This window comes from Carcharodon carcharias, chromosome 33 (genome assembly GCF_017639515.1).
Source record: "Carcharodon carcharias isolate sCarCar2 chromosome 33, sCarCar2.pri, whole genome shotgun sequence".
In the NCBI taxonomy this organism is placed as follows: domain Eukaryota; kingdom Metazoa; phylum Chordata; class Chondrichthyes; order Lamniformes; family Lamnidae; genus Carcharodon; species Carcharodon carcharias.
In genome coordinates, this window is record NC_054499.1 from 18,722,911 (window position 1) to 18,736,432 (window position 13,522).

At 47.7% G+C, this 13,522-nt stretch overlaps 1 protein-coding gene across 4 annotated transcripts in view; it reads right to left on the reverse strand.

Moving 5' to 3' along the window:
* LOC121272281 (lysophosphatidic acid receptor 6-like) overlaps positions 1-13,522 on the reverse strand; it is an 85,876-nt gene that overhangs the window by 32,868 nt on the left and 39,486 nt on the right. Inside the window, exons 1-2 of one of the 4 annotated variants that reach the window (XR_005941867.1) lie at positions 7,140-7,206; positions 3,906-4,288 (exon numbers count right to left, since the gene is read on the reverse strand). The exons of 1 other annotated variant lie outside the window; for it this stretch is intronic. The gene's annotated coding sequence lies outside the window, so the exon portion shown is untranslated. Of the gene's footprint in view, positions 1-3,905; positions 4,289-6,803; positions 6,990-7,139; positions 7,207-13,522 lie in introns of those variants that run through there. 2 more of the 4 variants (XR_005941866.1, XR_005941865.1) reach the window with 2 other exon arrangements.

Consider the following 13,522-nt stretch of genomic DNA (forward strand, 5'->3'; position numbering starts at 1 on the left):
CTCTCCCTATTAATCCTACTGAAGTGAATCGCTTCACACTTCTCATTTCCAACTGTCAAGAATCTGCTCATTTCATCAGACTCCCTGCGGCCTTCTGAAGAGCTGTTACTATCCTCCATACAGTTTACTATCCATCCGAATTATCGGCTGCACACTTTGAAATTATGCCCCCTTTACTCAGTTCAGATCATTGTTAGCAAAGGCCAGGCAGCAGAGTGTACTTAAAGGAGAGGGCAAACTCAGAGGGATTTGTGGAATGGTTATACAGCGACATCAATCATCATGTCAGAGCAAGGATGAGGAATTCTGACAGTGAATAAATCGTGAGCCACAGGGCATTTCCATCTTTAACAATAGCGGTCTTCAATCAGAGAGCCCTGAGGTAAGGGAATCCAAGATGAAGAATTAGGGAAAAATATTTTCTCTAGAGCAGGAACCAGTCTTAAGTTTATTTCTGGAAAGTTTAGTTAGTCACCTGATAGGTAGAGGCACTGCAGGGCACCTCAATCCCATCAGTGGTACCTCCTGTGCTCTGTGGGAATTCCAGCATGCTTCTCCTGACCTGGACAAGTACCTGCACTGGAAGTGTTGTCGGCTTGAGGAGTACAAACTCTAGTTTTCGGTGCTGTAGTTATAGCTGCAGATATCCCTGAGACTGAGCAATGGAGAGGGCAAGTTCAGGATTATGGTCACCCTAGAGTTTAAATATGTACAGGCGAAGAGGGTATGATGTCAGACACGTAAGGATAAGCCCATAAGCTCCCTATTCATATCTTGCTCTAAAATCAGTATTCACCCCTGAATACTGATGAGGGCTATTGTTCCTTAATAATTAGGGGAATGCAGCTGCAGATGTGACTCCAGGGTGTTCCATTGCTTCCCTGGTTGCTTGGGTCCAGGATGTCACTAAGTGGCTGCAGAACATTCTGAAGGATGAAAACAGCAAGTGGTAATGGTCTATATGGGTATCAACGGCATATGTGGAAAGGGGAATAATGTTCTGCAGGCCGATTTCAAGGAGCTAAGTTTGCTTGCAGTGCCAGTGATTACAGGAATTGAAGGATGGTGCAAATGAATAGGTGGCTGGAGAGATGGTGCTTGAGGGAGAGCTTTATATTCATGAGTCATTGGGACTAGTTCTGGAAGGTGTGGTACCTGAGATAGAACACAAAAATTAGGAGCAGGAGTAGGCCATTTGACCCCTCAAGGCTGCTCCACCATTCGATGAGACCACGGCTGATTTGTTGTGGCCTTAAATCCACGTTCCTTTCTGCCCCCCAACTGCCACCCGTGCCCCTGCCCTTGCCCCCCCATAACCATCGATTCCCTTGTCGATCAAAAATCTATCTAACTCAGCTTGGAATACATTCAATGACCCCACTCCACCACTCATCGAGGAAGAGAAATCCACAGGCTGATCACCCTATGAATGAAAAAAAAAATCCTCCATCTCAGTCTTAAATGGGAGGCCCCTAATTTTAAAACCATGTCCCACAGTTCTAGACTTCCTCACAAGAGGAAACACCCTCCCAGCATCCACCTTGCCAAGCCCCTTCAGAATCTTACATCTTTCAATTAGGGCACCTCTCATTCTTCTAAACTCCAATGAGTATAAGCCCAGCTACCTTTCCTCATGAGGTAATTCTTTCATTCCAGTCTTAAGCTGAATTACTTCTCTGAATTTCTTCTAAGACAATTAGGTCCTTTGTTAAGCAAGGAGACCAAAACGGTACACAGTACTCCAGATGTAGTGCTTTAAGCCCTGTACAGTTGTACCAACATGTCCCTACTTTTATATTTGATCTCCCTTGCAAAAAATGCCAACATTCAATTTGGCTTCCTAATCACTTGCGGTATCTGCATGCTAATTTTTCATGATTCATTGCACCAGGACACCCAGATCCCTCTGCACCACTGAGTTCTGCAATCTCTCTCCATTTAAATAATATTCTGCTTTTCTATTCTTCCTACCAAAGTGGACAAGCTCGCATTTTCCCACATTATATACCATCTCCCAAAGTTTTCCCACTAACATAGCCTATTCTAAATCCCTTTGTAGACTTTTACACCTTCTTGACAACTTCCCGATCTCCTTTTGTGTCATCAGCAAATTTAGCTGCCACACGTTAAACCCCTTCATCCAAGTCACTGATGTAAGTTGTAAATAGTTGAGGCCCTGTCGCCCTACTCTAGACACAACTTGCCAACTCGAAGATGACCTTTATAATCCCTACTCTGTTTCTTATATCTAACTAATCCTCTGACATCATGAGGTCTTATTTTGTGTAGTAATCTTTGATCCAAGTACACCACACTTACATCACATTTTGATGTAATGTTGATAAGTTTCCTTCTCATTTTGTGTTTTGTTCCTGCAGTTTCCCTTTAAGGTTCTGCTTTTACTTTGCCCCTGATTTTGTTAATGTAGTTGAATTGTTTTGACTCAAAAGAGTGACACCACATTTACAGGTTCCCCTCTATCCACCTTGTTAATTCCTCAAATAATGCTAATAAATTAATCAAACACCATCTCCCAGCCGCAAAACAATGTTGATTCTGGTTGACTGCATTATAATTTTTTAAATGTCCTGCCAAAACCTCCTTAATAATGGATTCTAGCATTTTCTCTATGACAGACTTTCAGCTAACTGACCTGTGGGCCATAACTTTAAAGCTCTCCAGTGTTGGATTCGGTGGGGGGGTTTACCCCAAAGATGCGCTGGAGAATCCCCTTCGGACGTTCACAGGTAAGGTTTGCACGGCAATTGCCCAGAAGTGCAAACTTCCCCTCGGCCGTTGCCCTGCATGAGGAACCATCTGAAAGTGTGATTTAAATTGCAAACGTCAGATGGTTTTGACTAGGTTACCTCAATAGTTACGAAGAAAAAGTTAGAAGAATTAAAATCACGTCTAACTTCTGGTTAACAGACCTAGGCCAACTGCCCACCAGACTCCCGCCACACCCCTGACCCCAAAGAGGCCTCTGCCCACCCCGCCTACCCCCCACCATTGGACTAACCCCACCCCCCCGATCCTCCAGGGAACTCCACCTGACTACCCGTCCATAAGATTACCCCCAACCACCACTCCCAACCACTGGGACTCCCCCCACTCCCCGACTGCCCCACCCAGACTTATCTCCACACATCTTACCCCCCCCCCCCCCCCAGGGGACTCCCCAATCTCCCCACCCATGGGACCACCACCACACACCCAACACCCCCCAGGGGACTCCCCCGCTCCCCAACGTCCCCACTTATGGGACTACCCACATGCACTCAACCCTCCCCCAGGGGACTCCCCCATTCCCCGATCTCCCCACTCACGGGACTACCCCCACACATCCAACCCCCCGCAGGGGACTCCCCAACTTCCCCACCCCCACAGGACTCCCCCAACCCCTGACCCCAAGGGTCTCCACCAAATGGGATCACCCTAAACACACAGGACCTCCCCCTCCCCTCCCCCCGGCGGGCCTGACTCTAAATTCCACAACCCCCCAGGCCCGAATGGACCTGACCTGAGCCCCGACACCACTCTCCATGGCCCGACACCCACCCACCCCCCAAACACCGCAAGCCCACTGAAATTTAAGACCCCCCCTTCAAGACCTGGCCCCCTCCCTTTGAGGCCCGACACCCACCCCGAGACCTGACTCCCTCTCCCCCTGAGGCCCAACCTGCCCAAGGCCCAACACCGCCTCCGAGGCACTACACCTTTCCCTCCGAGGCCCAACAACCCCCCAGACCTCCAGCCCCCGACCTCCGACCACCCCCTGACCTCCCAAAGCTGTGAACCCCCATGACCTCCCCCGTGACCTCCTATCCACTTCCCTCAGACACTTACCTACTCTCTGGCCTGTCAAGGATGTTTACATTTCATGTGACCTTTAAACTTGCCTGGTTTATGGTTGCCAGTGGTGTAAAAAAGTGGGCGTGGCCTCCTTCGCTTCAACTCTCCTGGACTTTGATGCTGGGCCCTGGGGGCGGGCTGGACTGTCTGGACCTCGGCCGGCCTGAGTAGGAAGGTCAGTCGAGATAGCTCAATTCTTCTCCGATTCTAAGTAATAGAGTGACGATCCGATGCTGATTATCACCACGAGGAAGTGTTTCTGGCTTTCTGTTTGCCTCATTTCTTGAATAGAGGAGTTACATTTACCAGCCAAAATGATTGCACCTGAACAGAGCCGGGGCCAATATCCTGGTGGGAGGTTGGCATCTAAGACGGAGGAGGGTTCAAACTAACTTGACAGGAGCTGGCACCCTGAGCCTAGGTTCAGAAGGTAATGCTGGAAATCGGAGGTGAAAATTAACAAATGTGAATGCAGGGACAAAAACAAGCAAAACAATATAAAGGATCATTAGTTAATGATGAATGCTTCAATGCAAAGAGTCTAGTGAATAAGGCAGATGAACAGTACCTTCCAAACCCACAACCCCTACCATCTAGAAGGACAAGGGCAGCAGAAACATGGGAACACCACCATCTGGAAGTTCCCCTTCAAGTCACTCACCACCCTGACTTGGAAATATATCATCGTTCCTTTACTGTGGCGGGGTCAAAATCCTGGAACTCCCTTCCTCACAGCACTGTGGGTGTACCTACACCACATGGGCTGCAGCAGTTCAAGAAGGCAGCTTCTCAAGGACAACTCGGGTTGGGCAATAAATGCTGGCCTAGCCAGCGAAGCTCACATCCCGTGAGTGAATGAAAATGGCTGAGAGTATAGATTTTCATTTGGAAGGGTGATAACATTTCTATTTTGGAAACATTGTGTAAGTCAGGGTGAGAATGGCTGCTGAACATTCCTGGCTTCAGATAGGTTAGAGAGCGGATAAAAAAGGGGTCACAATTCTGCTTAAAGAAACAATCTCAGTTGTAAGAAGGATCACCAGGTGAAGCTATTGGGTTAGAACTGAGAAACCAGGGGGTAATTATATTCTTGCATAAACTGAGACCAGGAGCTTTCTGGATCTTTAGAGTAGCTGTCTGTATCCATTCAGGAACCAATAACTTTACAAGACTGATGATTGATCACAGGCTCTTAACATTATCTATAGTTCTATCACACAGATGTTGGCAGGGCTGCTGAGTATTTCCAGCATTTCCTGTTTTCAGTTTTTCCAAAGAGCAAGCATAGGTACCACAAGCCAAATGGGCCCTCTTCAGAACTGCAAGTGTCTGTGATCTACACAGTGAGCATGGAGGCTCCAACAGATCCTATACAGTGACAGAGAGATCCTAGAGAGAGCTGGACAGTTCCTACATGAACCCAGGTAGACACTTGCAGATGCAGAGAATTCCAAAACAGACCTAATTAGCTCCTACACAGAGCTAGGGAGTTACTGAATCCCCTACAGTTACTGTGTCTCCTACAGAGCCCCATCCAGCTCCTAGCTGGACCCAGCCAATGATGACTCAGACCTCATAAGATCATCCAGAGCCCTTTGCAGATTGAAACTGTCCTACCCAGGCTTAGACAGATCTTACAGGAACATAGAAAGCTCCAACACAGTTCAATGAACTCTCACACTAGCTCAGGGAACCATAACATCAACATAGATAGTACTGCACACATTCAGGGAGCTCTTGGCCAGATTATCAGGACTCTCACATTGAACCAAAACTGCTTATATGCAGACAGAATCTTTTTTCTGCAGACATTTCCTCAAAAACCCAGACTGCTCCTACATGGAGTGACCTTGTGCACAGACTCAAATAGATCTGACAGCGAATGCACAGCCACAGGAAATTCGTACCCACTGAAGATGCAGAACTAGATCTTGCACATAATCTGTGACAGTTCATACGCAAGACACAAGAAGCTCCTACAATGAGGCATTCCTGCACAGAAACAACCAACACCAAAACACATCCAAACAGCTTGCACATAGAACCAAACAGTTCTACAAATATCCGCTAAGGTAAATTTATTAAATTAATTTTTTTTCCATTCATTGTTTTATTCCCATCTTTTAGCCTATTTTGATCCTTGCTTCTGCACTGTTCCTTCTCACCACCACACCCCCTCTAGGGCCATCTGTCATTTGCTCAACCTGCTTTTTACTCTTAATGTCACCATTAGCACCTCCTTTAGCCAGTATCACCACCATCAACATCCCTTTGACCTTTTGTTTATGACATCTTTTGCAATCTCCCCTTTGCCTCCAGCCATCACTGGCCTTCTATCTAGCTTCATCTGCCCCACCCCCTTAAACGGTACATAATTCCCCATATTTCCACTTCTCTTTAGTTCCAAAGAAGAGTCATCTGGATTCGAAACATTAACTCTTTCTCTCCACAGAGCATGTCAGACCTGCTGAGTTTTTCCAGCAATTTTTGTTTTTGCTACAAATATCCAGGCTGTTCTTATGCAGTCCCAGCCTTATCCATTCAAAGACATGTACAGCTCCATTATAGACTCAGAACAGTAATGCAGGATCAAAATGGGATTCTACACAGTCCCAGGATGCACATTGATCATAATCGCATGGGCACGGGCATTGGAAACTCATTACAGGTGCAGTAAGTTTTTACACAGGTCTAGGCAGTAATTACACAGTCCCTGGGAATGCCAACACCGACAATGACTGATAAAGTCCATGTGCAATGATATCTAGGTACCCAGACAACTCCTAACACAAGCCCAGACAACTTGTACACAGACCAAGAGAGATCAACAAAGAACCTGGCAACTTCCGCACAGACTCAGACAGAGCCAAAGCAAACCGAGTAATCTGTGGAACAAACTCAAACAGTAACTAAACAGACACAGACAGTTCAGACACAGAAGGTGAGAATACCTATAGAGTGGGAACTCCGAAGTAGACATTGGGATGTCCCACACGGACTCACTCATCTCCTACACAATGCAAGATGCTCTTACGCAGAAGAAGAAAGACACAGACAGCTCCTACACGACACAGACAGCTCCTAAGCAGACACAGATAGTTCCTACGGAGACCACCCCTACACAGACACAGACAGCTCTCACGCAGATACAGACAGCTCTAATACAGGCACAGACAACTCCTACCCAGGCACAGATAAGTCCTACCCAGACAGACAGCTCTTAAGCAGGCACAAACAGCTCCTATGCAGATACAAACAGCTCCAACGCAAAGACAGACAACTCATACTTAAATGCAGACAACTCTCACACAGGCTGAGGCATCTGCTACACAATCCCAAGCAGGTTTTGCACAGATGCTAATACTGAAATTTGATACTGAAGTAGACAGTCGTTAATGAGGCCAGATAATTCATGACAGACAAAGCCAGCTCCTGCACAAACTCGCAAAACAAATATGCAGACCCAGGGAGCTGAAATACAGGTACAGACAGCTTGAACACGGATAAAGGCAGCTTCTAAACAGAAACAGGCAGTTTTTCCACAGACCAACAACAACACTAACAGCTCCTACACAGGCCATGACAGCTCCTTTATTAATAGCGGAAGCACCCAAACAAATCCAGGCACCCCCTTGAGAAAGGGATTCTGTTCTTCTGCAGAACAGAGAGGATAAGGCAACAGCTAAGTTGAACAAGATTGTTCTGAACAGATCCAGACAGCTCCTACACAGATCCAGACATCTCCTATGCAAAAACAGTCAGCACCGTAACAGGCCCGGACCAATTCTACATAAACTCAGACGTCTTCTGTACAGATATAACACAAACCTCCACAGCATTTAGACCACCTGCATGAAGTTCAGAAAGATAGAGTGATGCTCCCAGCCAGACTCAGACCTATGCAGCTCCATTTCAGTTTTGGACAATCCCTGCACAGGGATAGACAGCTATTGGCAGGACAGGAGTTCTCCCAGGAAGGAGAAAACAGGGACAAGTAACATTCGTGCCACATAAGTGCCAGGCAATGACCATGTCCAACATGAAAGAATCTAACCATCGCCCCTCTACATTCCATGGCATTACCATCGCTGAATCCTCCACTCTCAAAATCCTGGGGGTTACCAAAGACCAGAAACTAGCCATATAAATACTGTGGCTACAAAAGCAGGTCAAAGGCTAGGAATTTTGTGGAGAGTATCTCACCTCCTGACTCCCCAAAGCCTGTCCACCATCTACAAGGCACAAGTCAGGAGTGTGATGGAATACTCCCCACTTGCCTGGATGAGTGCAGCTCCCACAACACTCAAGGAGCTCAACACCATCCAGGACAAAGCAGGTCCGCTTGATTGGCACTACATCCACAAACATTCGCTCCCTCCACCACCGACACACAGTAGCAGCAGTGTGTACCATCTACAAGATCTCGCCAAGGCTTCTTTAACAGCTCCTTCCAAACTCAATACCTCTATGACCTCAAAGAAGAAAGGCAGCAGACACATGGAAACCTCAAAGTTCCCCTCCAAGTCACTCCCCATCCTGACTTGGAAATATATTGCCGTTCCCTCACTGTTGCTGGGTCAAAATCACGGATCTCCCTCCCTAACAGCATTGCGGGTGTACTACACCACAGGGGCTGCAGCGGTTCAAGAAGACAGCTCACCACCACCTTCTCAAGGGCAATAATAGCCTGTGATGCTCACACCCCATGAAAGAATAAAGAACAGGCCCTAGATGGCTCTAAGGCAGACGCAGACAGCTCCTATACAAACTCAGACTGCTCCTGCACAGGGCCAAAACCACAAAGAACCTGACAGCGCCAGGCAGGTTAAACTGACACAGTTTGAGGTACGCCAACTCAAATTCTGACATTTCCCCTCCCTATGCAGATTTGGATGGATCCTACCAAGACCCAGACAGTGACTGCACTGAGGTGGAAACTTCCGATCAGAACAGACGTCATGATATCAGGACGTTCCAAAGAACTCCACAAACTATACGCCACCTTTGAAGTGTAGCCACGGCATTCAACGTCCTCACAGTGAGCTCCCACAAAGAGCAAAGACTGGCCGAAGTTTGAGACTTTCCTCGGCAAATGACGGCTGATGATAAGTAAATTCTTACAGAAAAGTGCTATATAAATGCAAGCTGTTCTTCCTACTCAGGCAATCCCTTCACAGTTACACGCAGCTCCTACACTGAATGACCCAGCTCCTGTCCAACCCTAAACTGCTTTATGAAGGCCCAAATCTGTCTTAGACAGGCCTCGGTAAATGCTCCACAAATCTAAGAGGCTCATGTACAGACTCAGTTCATCCCAGCACAGAACCAGAGAGTACCGGCACGGACTTTGGTGACCTCTGCACAGGTTCAAGGAGCTGCAACACAGGCCCGGAAAGTTCCTACTTTGAAAATGTGCAGCTCACACACAGATCTAGACAGTTCCTATATTGATGTCAATATCTCCTAGCCAAGCCCACAGAATTGTTACAGTGCAGAAGGAGGCCATTCAGCCCATTGTGTCAATGCTGACTCTCCGAATGAGCAATTCCCTCAGAGCCATTCTCCCACCTTCTGCCTGCAACCCTGCACATTCTTCCTTTTCAGATAACAGTCTAATTCCCCTTTCAAATGCTTCAATTGAACCTGCCTCTGCCACACTCCCAGGCAGTGCATTCCAGGCCTTAACCACTCGCTACATGAAATAAAAGATTTTCTCATATCGCAAGTCTGTGCCCCCTCATTCGCCACCCTGGCACTCGTGGGAACGGTTTCTCCCGATCTACTCTGTACGCAACAGCTACTTATTAGACGGAGATCACCCCTCCAACGAGAAAACCATTTCCTTCACAAATCCAAATGGGACAGGGAACTGGACAGTTCCTACGCAGACCCAGGGAGATCCTGCATAACCACGCAGCTCCTACACGAACAAAAAATTAGCGAATGTAAGTACATAATACAGCTCCTGTCAGGGCTCAGGGATTTTCTAGACAGACACAGATAGCCCCTACACAAACCGCAGACAGTTCCTAGGCAGACTCAATTAGCTCTGAACAATGATAATGTGAGCTCCTAGAAAGGTACTTTCTATGCAGATTCAGGCAGATCCAAAGCTCCCCTATGCAGGCCCAACACACTCGTTCACAGACCGTGATTGAATTCCCTGTAGAGGATGAGATTCCAGCCAGGAAACACCAGATAGAGCCTTGGTGAGACCACACCTAGAGAATTATGTGCAGTTTTGGTCTTACCTAAGGAAATATACTTGCCATAGAGGGAGCACAACGAAGATTTACCAAATGAATTCCTGGGATGGAGGGATTGTCTTAAAAGGAGAGATCAAAAAGACTGGGCCTTTATTCTCTGGAGTTCAGAAGAATGAAAGGTGACCTCGTTCAAATGTACAAATATTTACAAGCCTCGACAGGGGTAGATGCAGGAAGGGTGTTTCGCCCTGGCTGGGGGTGGGTGTTGGGAACCAGGGGGCACAGGATAAGGGTGCAGGCCATTTAGGGCTGAGATGAGGGGGAATTTTGTCACTCAGGGGTTGGTGAATCTTTGGAATTCTCTACTGCAGAGAGCTGTGGAAGATCAGTCATTGAGTGTGTTCAAGACTGAGATCGATAGATTTCTACATATTAAAAACATCAAGGGGTATGGAGATAATGCAGGAAAATGTTGTTGAGGTTGAAGATCTGCCCTGATCTCATTGAATGGCAGAGCAGGCTCAAAGGGCTGAATGGCCGACTCCTGCTCTCATTTATTTTGTGGAGCCTGCTCTGCCATTCAATGAGATCAGGGCAGATCTTCAATCTCAACACCATTTTCCTGCATTATCCCCATAACCCTTGATGTTTTTAATATGTAGAAATCTATCGATCTCAGTCTTGAACACACTCAATGACTGAGCTTCCACAGCTCTCTGCAGTAGAGAATTCCAAAGATTTACCACTCTTTGAGTGATGAAATTCCCCCTCATCTCAGCTCTAAATCTTCCTGCCCAGATCCAGGAGTTTCCTGACACAGGCAGAGGCTGAACCCACATTGGCACAGACAGAGGTGGCTCCGACACTGAAGCACACAGAGGCAGATCCTAAACTGACACTGACAGAGGTGGATCCTAAACTGATAAACATAGAGGTGCATGCTAAACTGACATGGGTAGAGGTGGATCCTACACTGACACAGATAGAGGCAGATCTAACACTGACAAAGACAGAGGGGAATCCTACACTGACACAGGCAGAGGTTCATTCTACACTGACACAGGCAGATGTGTATCCCACACTGACAAGATCGAGGTGGATCATGCACTGACACAGACCGAGGTGGATCATACACTGACAAAGACAGAGCTGGCTCCTACACTGAAAAAGATAGAGGTGGATCATAAACTGACACAGACTGAGGTAGAGCCTACACTGACACAGACAGAGGTGGATCCTACACTGACACAGGCAGATGTTCATCCCACACTGACCCAGGCAGAGGTGTATCCCACCCTGACACAGACCGAGGTGGATCCTAAACTGACACAGACAGAGGTGGCTCCGAAACTGACACAGACAGATGTGGATCCAACACTGACACAGGCAGAGGTTCATCCTGCACTGACACAGGCAGGTGTGTTTCCTAAACTGACATACACCGAGCTGGATCATACACTGACACAGACAGAGGTGGCTGCTACACTGAACCAGGCATAGTTGGTTCCTACACTGACACAGGCAGAGGCTGAACCCACATTGGCACACTCACAGGTGGCTGCAACACTGAAACAGACAGAGGCGGATTCTAAACTGACACAGGCAGAGGTGGATCCAACACTGACAGAGGTAGAGGTGGATCCAATACTGACACAGACAGAGGTGGCTCCTACACTTAAAAAGACAGAGGTGGATCCTAAACTGACACAGGCTGAGGTAGATCCTACACTGATATAGACAGAGGTGGATCATAAACTGACACAGACTGAGGTGGATGCTAAATTGACACAGACAAGGTGGACCCTAGATTGACATAGAGAGAGGTTGCTACAGCATGGACACAGACAGAAGTGGCTCCTACAACGATAATGAGAGAGATGGCTCCTAAAGTAACAGAGAGCGAAGTGGCTCCTGTACTGACACAGGCAGAGGTGGATCCTACACTGAACCAGGCAGAGGTGGCTCCTATACTAACACAGACAGAGATGGTTCCTAAACTGACACAGAGAGAGGTGTATCCTACAGTGACAATGAGAGAGGTGGCTCCTAAACTGACACAGACAAAGGTGGATCCCACATTGACAAAGACAGAGGTAGAACCTAAACTGACACAGGCAGTTGTGGATCCTACACTGACACAGACAAAGGTGGCTCCTACACTGTTACAGACATGGGTGAATACTACACTGACACAGACAGAGGTGGTTCCCACACTGACACAGGGAGATGTGGCTCTGAAGCTGACACGGACAGAGGTGGCTCCTACACTGACACAGGGAGAGGTGGATCCTACGCTGACACAGAGGGATGTGGCTCTGAAGTTGACACAGGCAGAGGTGGCTCCTATACTGACACAGGCAGAGGTGGATCCTACACTGACACAGACACAGGTCATTCCTGCACAAACACAGGCAGAGGTGGCTCCTATACTGACACAGGCAGAGGTAGATGCCACACTGGCAAAGACAGATGTGGCTCCTCCACTTACACAGGTGGAAACTATTCTGACACACACAGAGGTGGTTCCTTAACTAAGACTGACAGAGGAGGCTCCTGAACTGACACAAGGAGGGGAATCTATTAAACTGACACAGACAGAGGTGGCTCCTACACTGACACAGACAGATGTGGATCCTAAACTGACACAGGCAGAGGTGGCTCCTACACTGTCACAGGCAGAGGTGGATCATAAACTGGCACAGACAGAGGAGGCTCCAACACTGACACTGACAGAGGAGGGTCCTGAACTGACACAGAGAGAGGAATCTCCAAAACTGACACAGACAGAGGTTGAGCCTATGTGTTCATGAGCGAGGTAGGTGCTTCACTGATACAGACAGAGGTGGATCCTAAACTGACACTGACAGAGGTGGATCCTAAACTGATCCAGATAGAGATGGATCCTAAACTGACACAGACAGAGGTGGATCCTACACTGACACAGACAGAGGTGGATCTTAAACTCACCCAGACAAAGGTGGATCCTAAACTGGCACAGTGAGCGGGGGTGCCAACACCGGCACAGAGGTGGATCCTAAACTGCCACAGACAGAGGTGGATCCAATACTGACAGTAAGAGATGTGGCTCTAAAACTGACACAGACAGAGGTGGCTCCTACGCTGACACAGACAGATGTGGATCCCAAGCTGACACAGGCAGAGGTGGATCCTACACTGTCACAGGCAGAGGTGGATCATAAACTGGCACAGACAGAGGAGGCGCCAACACTGACACCGACAGACGAGGGTCCTGAACTGACACAGAGAGAGGAATCTCCAAAACTGACACAGACAGAGGTTGAGCCTACAGTGCTCATGAGCGAGGTGGCTGCTTCACTGATACAGACAGAGGTGGATCCTAAACTGACACTGACAGAGGTGGATCCTAAACTGACACAGACAGAGGTGGATCCTACACTGACACAGACAGAGGTGGATCTTAAACTCACCCAGACAAAGGTGGA